The sequence below is a fragment of the Scyliorhinus torazame genome, chromosome 10, assembly GCF_047496885.1.
Source record: "Scyliorhinus torazame isolate Kashiwa2021f chromosome 10, sScyTor2.1, whole genome shotgun sequence".
NCBI lineage: Eukaryota > Metazoa > Chordata > Chondrichthyes > Carcharhiniformes > Scyliorhinidae > Scyliorhinus > Scyliorhinus torazame.
In genome coordinates, this window is record NC_092716.1 from 69,451,829 (window position 1) to 69,462,375 (window position 10,547).

Genomic DNA, 10,547 nt, shown 5'->3' on the forward strand with positions numbered 1-10,547 from the left:
TCCCAGGATAATTGCAGCAGTCTGACATTTCTCCATTCTATTTATACAAGGTGATGATAACGGCATCACCACGATCCTGGGACTCCTGCCCAGTTCCCAACAGTGCCATGAAGGGAGTTGGGTATATAGGGCAGGGCCAACATGTTTCAAGGCTTCGGGTAGAATTCCATCAGCTCCGGGGGCTTTGTTGTTCGACAGTTTGGTTTAGAGTTATGTTTTCATCCAGTTCTCCTTTGACCAGCTGTTGTTGGAAGAAGTACCATGAATTGGCATTGAAGAATATTTCAAAGTGCTCCGACCAGCGATCCCGGACTGATTGCTTGTTGATGTGTATTGGTGCTCCTCAAGGGTTTCGCGTTTGATACGCTGTCTCATAAACAGATTATAGAGCTTCATAGAAGCTTCTTATGTGGTCAGTATAATAAGAACAATCATTATTATTGTCACAAGTAGGCTTACATTAACACTGCAATGAAGTCACTATGAAAATCCCCTCGTTGCCACATTCCGGCGCCTGTTCGGGTACACTGCGGGAGAATTCAGAATGTCCAATTCACCTAACAAGCACGTCTTTCGGGACTTGTGGGAGGAAACCGGAGCACCCAGAGGTAATCCACACAGACACGGAGAGAACGTGCAGACTCCGCACAGACAGTGACCCAAACCAGGAATCGAACCTATGACCCTGGCGCTGTGAAGCAACAGTGCTAACCACTGTGCTAGCGTGCTGCCCTGTATCAGCATACAGTTGAGTTTTTTCTGCAAGTGGGGCCCACCAGTAATTTTGGATGTTCCTCATTTTATGTTGAAGAGTCCTGCATGCGTGATGCAGGCTGTCTTTTTCTCTTGGCCAGACGGCTGAGAAAACAGGGGTGCCACAGCCATGTGGCGAGATTCTCCGACCTCTGTGTTTCTCGGTAGTGGGAGGCAGCCCACCATTGACCAGCGAGAGGATCTTCTGGTCCCATCGCTGGCAATGGGATTTCCCACTGAATCCACCCCATGCTGCCGGGAAACCTGTGGCAGGGGTGCATCGTCAGAGAGACTGGAAGATCCCATCAGCGTTAACATCCGGAAGATCTCACCAATGGTATTTGTATTCAGATAAATACCAGGGAAGTGTTGGGAACAAAACAAAGGCCTGCATCTTGGTAAAATTGGTTGATCTCACCAAGACATTCTGCACTTTGAGCAGAGGTGGACTTTGGAATTTCTTTGAAAATCCTGGAATGTCCATTCAGTTTCTTGGTCATGGTGAAGCAGTTTCATGAAAATCAGAATGGACAACTCAAGCATGACAGCAACCTCTCAAATCTCTTCTGACTCTCAAATGGTGCGAAATGAGTGCTGGCCCTGACCTTATTCACATTACCCGGACGGATGACAGTCACCTTCCCAAGGTCATGTGGTACAGAAGCTGACCACTGGTAGACAAACAGAGGGGCCCGACACAATTGGTTCAAGGGATCTTTGAGGAAGTCACTCGTTGTGCGCTACACCACCTATTGTTATTGGGAAGCATAGGCCATAGATTGTGATGCCTGGAGATGCCACTTCAGGAGTGTTACATACATCTTTGTTACGGAGTGAAGAAACAGCATGAAAGAGAAAAGAAGGAGAAGGATAGATGCAATTGCCCCAGCAGTAACTACACCTTCACCTGTGCTCGTGGTGGGAGAATCTGACAGTCACAGATAGCCCCGACTGGTCACCAAGGGCCTGCAACCAATGAGGAGAAAAATACAACCTTCCTAAAGATCTTCATCCGTGAAGAAATGCAAAGAAAAAAAAGACAACCAGACATTCTAAAGTTCTTTTCAGCTAATGAAGTACCTTTGAAGTGTAATCATAGTTGTATCGTAGACAAAGCAGGAGACAATTTGTGCAGAGAAGTTCTCCTAAACATCAGTGTGTGATGCACGATCAATTGCACAAAGACTAAAGTTGGGTACAACTGTGGCTTTATTACAGTCAGATGTGTGGCCTCCTGCTGCAGCTGGCGAAATGGCAGGGCACTGGAGATCATGCATATTTATACAGTTCTCCGTGGGCGGAGCCAGCTGGCAGGAGCTACCGGCGAACCTGTAGTGCAGGTCCTACCTTACATAGAACATAGAACAATACAGTGCAGTACAGGCCCTTCGGCCCACGATGTTGCACCGAAACAAAAGCCATCTAACCTACACTATGCCATTATCATCCATATGTTTATCCAATAAACTTTTAAATGCCCTCAATGTTGGCGAGTTCACTACTGTAGCAGGTAGGGCATTCCACGGCCTCACTACTCTTTGCGTAAAGAACCTACCTCTGACCTCTGTCCTATAACTATTACCCCTCAGTTTAAAGTTATGTCCCCTCGTGCCAGCCATTTCCATCCGCGGGAGAAGGCTCTCACTGTCCACCCTATCCAACCCCCTGATCATTTTGTATGCCTCTATTAAGTCTCCTCTTAACCTTCTTCTCTCCAACGAAAACAACCTCAAGTCCATCAGCCTTTCCTCATAAGATTTCCCCTCCATACCAGGCAACATCCTGGTAAATCTCCTCTGCACCCGCTCCAAAGCCTCCACATCCTTCCTGTAATGCGGTGACCAGAACTGTACGCAATACTCCAAATGCGGCCGTACCAGAGTTCTGTACAGCTGCAACATGACCTCCCGACTCCGGAACTCAATCCCTCTACCAATAAAGGCCAACACTCCATAGGCCTTCTTCACCACCCTATCAACCTGGGTGGCAACTTTCAGCGATCTATGTACATGGACACCTAGATCCCTCTGCTCATCCACACTTTCAAGAACTTTACCATTAGCCAAATATTCCGCATTCCTGTTATTCCTTCCAAAGTGAATCACCTCACACTTCTCTACATTAAACTCCATTTGCCACCTCTCAGCCCAGCTCTGCAGCTTATCTATATCCCTCTGTAACCTGCTACATCCTTCCACACTATCGACAACACCACCGACTTTAGTATCGTCTGCAAATTTACTCACCCACCCTTCTGCGCCTTCCTCTAGGTCATTGATAAAAATGACAAACAGCAACGGCCTCAGAACAGATCCTTGTGGTACTCCACTTATGACTCTACTCCATTCTGAACATTTCCCATCAACCACCACCCTCTGTCTTCTTTCAGCTAGCCAATTTCTGATCCACATCTCTAAATCACCCTCAATCCCCAGCCTCCGTATTTTCTGCAATAGCCTACCGTGGGGAACCTTATCAAACGCTTTGCTGAAATCCATATACACCACATCAACTGCTCTACCCTCATCTACCTGTTCAGTCACCTTCTCAAAGAACTCAATAATGTTTGTGAGGCATGACCTACCCTTCACAAAGCCATGCTGACTATCCCTTATCATATTATTCCTATCTAGATGATTATAAATCTTGTCTCTTATAATCCCCTCCAAGACTTTACCCACTACAGACGTGAGGCTCACCGGTCTATAGTTGCCGGGGTTGTCTCTGCTCCCCTTTTTGAACAAAGGGACCACATTTGCTATCCTCCAGTCCTCTGGCACTATTCCTGTAGCCAATGATGACATAAAAATCAAAGCCAAAGGTCCAGCAATCTCTTCCCTGGCCTCCCAGAGAATCCTAGGATAAATCCCATCAGGTCCCGGGGACTTATCTATTTTCAGCCTGTCCAGAATTGCCAACACCTCTTCCCTACGTACCTCAATGCCATCTATTCTATTAGCCTGGGGCTCAGCATTCTCCTCCACAACATTATCTTTTTCCTGAGTGAATACTGACGAAAAATATTCATTTAGTATCTCGCCTATCTCTTCAGACTCCACACACAATTTTCTATCCCTGTCCTTGACTGGTCCTACTCTTTCCCTAGTCATTCGCTTATTCCTGACATACCTATAGAAAGCTTTTGGGTTTTCCTTGATACTTCCTGCCAAATACTTCTCATGTCCCCTCCTTGCTCGACTTAGCTCTCTCTTTAGATCCTTCCTCGCTACCTTGTAACTCTCCATCGCCCCAACCGAAACTTCACACCTCATCTTCACATAGGCCTCCTTCTTCCTCTTAACAAGAGATTCCACTTCCTTGGTAAACCACGGTTCCCTCGCTCGACGCCTTCCTCCCTGCCTGACCGGTACATACTTACCAAGAACACGCAGTAGCTGATCCTTGAACAAGCCCCACTTGTCCAGTGTGCCCAACACTTGCAGCCTACTTCTCCACCTTATCCCCCCCAAGTCACGTCTAATGGCATCATAATTGCCCTTCCCCCAGCTATAACTCTTGCCCTGCGGTGTATACTTATCCCTTTCCATCATTAACGTAAACGTCACCGAATTGTGGTCACTGTCCCCAAAGTGCTCTCCTACCTCCTAATCCAACACCTGGCCTGGTTCATTACCCAAAACCAAATCCAACGTGGCCTCGCCTCTTGTTGGCCTGTCAACATATTGTTTCAGGAAACCCTCCTGCACACACTGTACAAAAAACGACCCATCTATTGTACTCAAACTATATCTTTTCCAGTCAATATTTGGAAAGTTAAAGTCTCCCATAATAACTACCCTGTTACTTTCGCTCTTATCCAGAATCATCTTCGCCATCCTTTCCTCTACATCCCTAGAACTATTAGGAGGCCTATAAAAAACTCCCAACAGGGTGACCTCTCCTTTCCTGTTTCTAACTTCAGCCCATACTACCTCGGAAGAAGAGTCCCCATCTAGCATCCTCTCCGCCATCGTAATACTGCTCTTGACTAGCAGTGCCACACCTCCCTCTCTTTTGCCTCCTTCTCTGAGCTTAATAAAACACCTAAACCCCGGAACCTGCAACATCCATTCCTGTCCCTGCTCTATCCATGTCTCCGAAATGGCCACAACATCGAAGTCCCAGGTACCAACCCATGCTGCCAGTTCCCCTACCTTGTTTCGTATACTCCTGGCATTGAAGTAGACACACTTCAAACCATCTACCTGAACACTGGCCCACTCCTGCGACGTCAAATCTGTGCTCCTGACCTCTCTACTCTCATTCTCCCTTACCCTAAAACTACAATCCAGGTTCCCATGCCCATGCTGCATTAGTTTAAACCCCCCCAAAGAGCACTAACAAATCTCCCCCCCCCAGGATATTTGTGCCCCTCAGGTTCAGATGTAGACCATCCTGTCTGTAGAGGTACCACCTTCCCCAGAAAGAGCCCCAGTTATCCAGAAATCTGAATCCCTCCCGCCTGCACCATCCCTGTAGCCACGTGTTTAAATGTTCTCTCTCCCTATTCCTCATCTCACTATCACGTGGCACGGGCAACAACCCAGAGATAACAACTCTTCCATCCTAGCTCCCTGAAAGCCTGCCTGACATCCTTGTCCCCTTTCCTACCTATGTCGTTAGTGCCAATGTGGACCACGACTTGGGGCTGCTCCCCCTCCCCCCTAAGGACCCGGAAAACACGATCCGAGACATCACGTACCCTTGCACCTGGGAGGCAACATACCAAACGTGAGTCTCTCACGCTCCCACAAAATCTCCTATCTGTGCCCCTGACTATCGAGTCCCCAATTACTAATGCTCTGTTCCTCTCCCCTCTACCCTTCTGAGCAACAGGGACAGACTCCGTGCCAGAGGCCTGTACCCGATGGCTTACCCCTGGTAAGTCGTCCCCCCCACAGGTATCCAAAGCGGTATACTTGTTTCTCAGGGGAACGACCGCAGGGGATCCCTGCACTGACTGCTTTTTCCCAGTCCCTCTTACAGTTACCCACCTATCTCCAATCTTTGGTGTAACTAATTCCCTGAAGCTGCTATCTATGACCCCTTCTGCCTCCCAAATGATCCGAAGTTCTTCCAACTCCAGCTCCAGTTCCCTAACTCGGTCTTGGAGGATCTGGAGATGGCAGCACTTCCTGCAGGTAAAATCAGCAGGGACACTAACTGCATCCCTCACCTCAAACATCCGGCAGGAGGAACATTGCACTCCCTTCCCTGCCATTCCTCTAACTTTCTACCAAGATCTGGCTAACAACTAAATTCAATTTTTTATAAAAAATAATAATAATATAATAAAATATGGTACTTATCTCAGACCAATGGGTTTTATTATTAGGTTAGAGGAGGAGGGCGGGTGGGAGACACTACACGTGTAGTGTCTCGGGTTTCCTCTTCACCAGAATTTATTGGTGGGGGTCTTCCCAGACGTCCGCTGGTCGACTTCCTGTTCCCGCCTAAAATACTAATTTAAAAAAAAGAAAAATTCTCAGCTCCTGCTGAAATTGACTAACCAGCCAGCTCCACTCCCGCCGAAATCGACTGGCCTGCCCCTGCAAAGACAAGTGCTTTTAAAGGACAGACTTACCTCCCAGCAGCCACTTCCGCACTGCTCCCGCTGAAACTGACTCACCAGCTGTTCTCCCGCCGAAATCGACTGGCCTGCCCCTGCAAAGACAACTGCTTTTAAAGGACAGACTTACCTCCCAGCAGCCACTTCCGCACTGCTCCCGCTGAAACTGACTCACCAGCTGTTCTCACGCCGAAATCTCCTATTACAGTGGTTCACCACATTCACCCCCTGTTAAAAATGAGTCCGGCGGGGGTGAGGTGAAACTATATACAATTAGTGCAATTATGTACAGTGGTAGGGAAAGAAAAGTCCATGTTGACGGTCCGGAGTCCGCCAAATGTTCAGACGGTCCGGTGCTTTGGTGCTTCGTTGGGATTGGCGTAACGGTGGCGGCGAAGTCGGTGCTGGCGGTGGTGGAGGTGGCACCGATGGCGGTGGTGGCAGTGCTGATGCTGGCCAGTCATCGGGGAACTCCGGGAGGGTGCCGAATGCCTCTTTGTCCTCTTGTGCGGAAAAGGGGAGGGGGGGTGGCCTGGTGGGGTCAATATTGGCGGCGTGGTGGGAGGTGGGGGGGGGGCGCATTGGTGGGGGTGTGTGTTGGGGTGGAACCTGACGGTGCCAGGTCCCTGAGTGAGACAGTACCTTGGCGGCCATCGGGGAACTCAACGTAGGCATATTGAGGGTTGGCGTGGAGCAGATGAACCCTGTCCACCAAGGGGTCCGCCTTGTGGAGTCGGACGTGCCTACAGAGAAGGACCGGTCCTGGAGCAGCGAGCCAAGTCGGGAGCGACACCCCTCCAAACCGTCCCATTCTCCCGTTCCACTTACCCGTTTCCCCGGGGGTTGTAGCTGGTCATCCTGCTGGAGGCTATACCCCTGCTGAGCAGGAACTGAAGCAACTCATCGTTCATGAATGAGGATCCCCTGTCACTGTGGATGTAGGTGGGGAAACCGAACAGAGCGAAGATGGTGCTCAGGGCCTTGATGACGGTGGCAGACGTCATATCGGAGCATGGGATGGCGAAGGGGAATCTGGAGTACTCATCGACCACACTGAGAATGTACGTGTTACAATCGGTGGAGGGGAGGGGCCCTTTGAAATCCACGCCGAGGCGTTCAAAGGGGCGGGAAACCTTCACCAGGCGCGCACGGTCCGGCCCTTAGAAGTGCGGCTTGCACTCCGCACAGACCTGGCAGTCCCTGGTGACTGTCCTTACTTCCTCGACGGAGTAGGGCAGATTGCGAGCTTTGACCAGATGGTACAATCGAGTGACCCCCGGGTGACAAAGGCTGTCGTGTAGGGCCCGGAGTTGGTCCACTTGTGCGCTGGCACATGTACCTCGGGAGAGGGCCTCTGGGGGCTTGTTGAGTTTACCGGGGTGATACAAGATCTCGTAATTATAGGTGGAGAGCTCGATTCTCCACGCAAGATTTTATCATTTTTGATCTTGGCCCGCTGTGTGTTATTGAACATGAAGGCTACCGGCCGTTGGACCGTAAGGAGAGTGAATCTCTTACCGGCCAGGTAATGCCTCCAATGCTGCACAGCTTCAACGATAGCTTGGGCTTCCTTCTTGACGGATGAGTGTAGAATTTCAGAGGCATGAAGGGTGCGGGAAAAGAATGCCAGGGGTCTGCCTGCCTGGTTTAGAGTGGTGGCAAGGGCGACGTCTGAAGCGTCACTTTCTACTTGGAAAGGCAGTATGTTGTGCCTCGGCCGCAAGGGGGAATTGGGTGGACTGAATGAGTGGACGGGCCTTGTCCGCATAGTTTGGGACCCACTGAGCGTAGTAGGAAAAGAACCCGAGGCAGCATTTGAGGGCCTTGGGGTAGTGGGGGAGGGGAAGTTCCATGAGGGGGCGCATGCGCTCGGGGTCGGGCCCGAGAAGTCCATTTTGGACTATGTAGCCGCGAATGGCTAACCGGGTTGTGCTGAACACACACTTCTCTTTGTTGTAGGTCAGGTTGAGAAGAGCGGCAGTGCGGAGGACTTTATCGAGGTTGGCATCGTGGTCCTGCTGGTCATGGCCGCAGATGGTGACATTATCTAAGTACGGAAAGGTGGCCCGCAAACCGTACTGGTCGACCATTCGGCTCATCTCTCTTTGGAAGACCGAGACCCCATTTGTGACACCGAAAGGGACCCTAAGGAAGTGGTAGAGGGTACCGTCCACCTCGAAGGCAGTGTATGGCCGGTCCGACTTCCGGATGGGGAGCTGGTGGTCGACGGATTTCAGGGCAATTGTTGAGAAGTCCCGGTACTGAGCAATCTGATTGACCATATCAGATATGCGTGGGAGGGAGTACGCGTTGAGCTGCGTGTACCGATTGATGGTCTGGCTGTAGTCCATGACCATCTTGTGTTTCTCCCCAGTTTTAAATACTACCACTTGGGCTCTCCAGGGGCTGTTGGTGGCCTCGATAATACCCTCCTTAAGCAGCTGCTGGACATCGGATCTGATGAAGGTCTTGTCCTGGGTGCTGTACCGTCTGCTCCTAGTGGCAACGGGCTTGCAATCCACAGTTAGATTGGCAAAAAGGGAGGGGGGATCGACCTTGAGGGTCGCGAGGCAGCAAACGGTAAGGGGGAGTAAGGGCCTGCTGAATTTGAGGGTGAGGCTCTGGAGGTTGCACTGGAAGTCCAAGCCCAACAGGAGTGCAGCGCAGAGATTAGGAAGGACATAGAAGCGGAAGTTACTAAATTCTACGTCCTGGACCGTGAGGGCGACTGTACAAAAGCCTCGGATCGGGATGGAGTGGGATCCGGAGGCTAGGGAGATCCTTTGATTGGCAGGGTGGACCGCGAGGGAGCAGCGCCTTACCATATCTGGGTGAACGAAGCTTTCGGTGCTCCTGGAGTCCAGCAGGCACGAGGTCGCGTGCCCGTTGATTTTAACCGTCGTCGACGCGGTGACCAGGTTGTGCGGGCGAGATTGATCCAGCGTCATCGAGGCGAGCTGCGGGTCGCCATCGGATGCTGCGGGTGGCGAGCGTGTGTGGTTCCGATGTCGGGATGTCCGGAGACCCTGTGGGGGTCAAGATGGCGGCGCCCATGGTGTGCACATTGTGGTGTCGGGACAAGATGGTGGCACCCATGGTGCGCACATTGCAGGGTCGGGACACGATGGCGGTGCCCATGGTGCGCACATTGCGGGGTCGGGACAAGATGGCGGCGCCCATTGGTCGCACATGGACCTGGGAGGAGAAGATGGCAGGTCCCATTGTGTGTCTGGCGTGGGGGAGGGGGCAATAGCGGGCGTGATCGCAGCGACTGCGCAGGCCTGGCACACAGCCATGAAGTGGCCCTTTTTACTGCAGGCTTTACAAACGGCAGTGCGGGCCGGGCAGTGTTGGCGGGGGTGCTTCTGCTGGCCACAGAAGTAGCAGCGGGGACCCCCGGGGTGCACGGATCAGCGTGCGGCACAGCTGTTTTGCGAAGGTAGGGCCCTGGCTGAGGAGGTCGGCGGCGGGGTCCAGGAGGGGCAGGAAGGAGTGCTGGGGTGCGCAGCGCGGCAGGAGAGGTACGATTGGACGTTACGGGATGCGACCGTCATGGAGAGCGCCAAGGTTTTTGACTCCGCCAGTTCGAGCGTTACACCTTCCAGCAATCGTTCTCGGAGGCGGTCCGACGCAATCCCCGTCACGAAGACATCGCGCATGAGGAGATTCGAGTGTTCGGCAGCCGTGACGGCCTGACAGTCACAGTCCCAGACGAGTGGGATTAGGGCCTGCCAGAAGTCTTCGATGGACTCACCAGGTAGTTGCGAGCGGGTGGCAAGTACATGCCTGGCGAAGAGCGTGTTCGTCTTCTGCACGTAGTGTTCTTTGAGAAGTTCCATTGCTTTTGTGTAATTTGTGGCGTCTTGAATCAACGGGAACACGCTGGAGCTCAGTCTGGAGTACAGGACGTTTATCTTCTGAGCCTCCATTGGCACGGGGCCCACCGCGTTGATGTAAGCCTCGAAACATGCTCGCCAGTGAGTAAAGTCTTTCCTGGCGTTGGGCGAGTGCGGACCCAGCTGCAGGCGATCGGGCTTAATTCGGATATCCATTCTGTGGAAAATCTGACTGTAATAAATTGATGCACGATTAATTGCACAAACACTAAAGTTGGGTACAACTGTGGCTTTATTACAGTCAGGTGCGTGGCTTCCTGCTGCAGCTGGCGAAATGGCAGGGCACTGGAGGTCATGCATATTTATACAGTTCTCTGTGGGCGGAGCCA

The 10,547-nt window shown here is 51.5% G+C and overlaps 1 long non-coding RNA gene across 1 annotated transcript in view; it reads left to right on the forward strand.

The window, feature by feature from the left end:
• The window catches only part of LOC140384828 (uncharacterized), a 38,669-nt gene that overhangs the window by 22,751 nt on the left and 5,371 nt on the right, over window positions 1-10,547 (forward strand). The gene's annotated exons all lie outside the window — the stretch shown is intronic.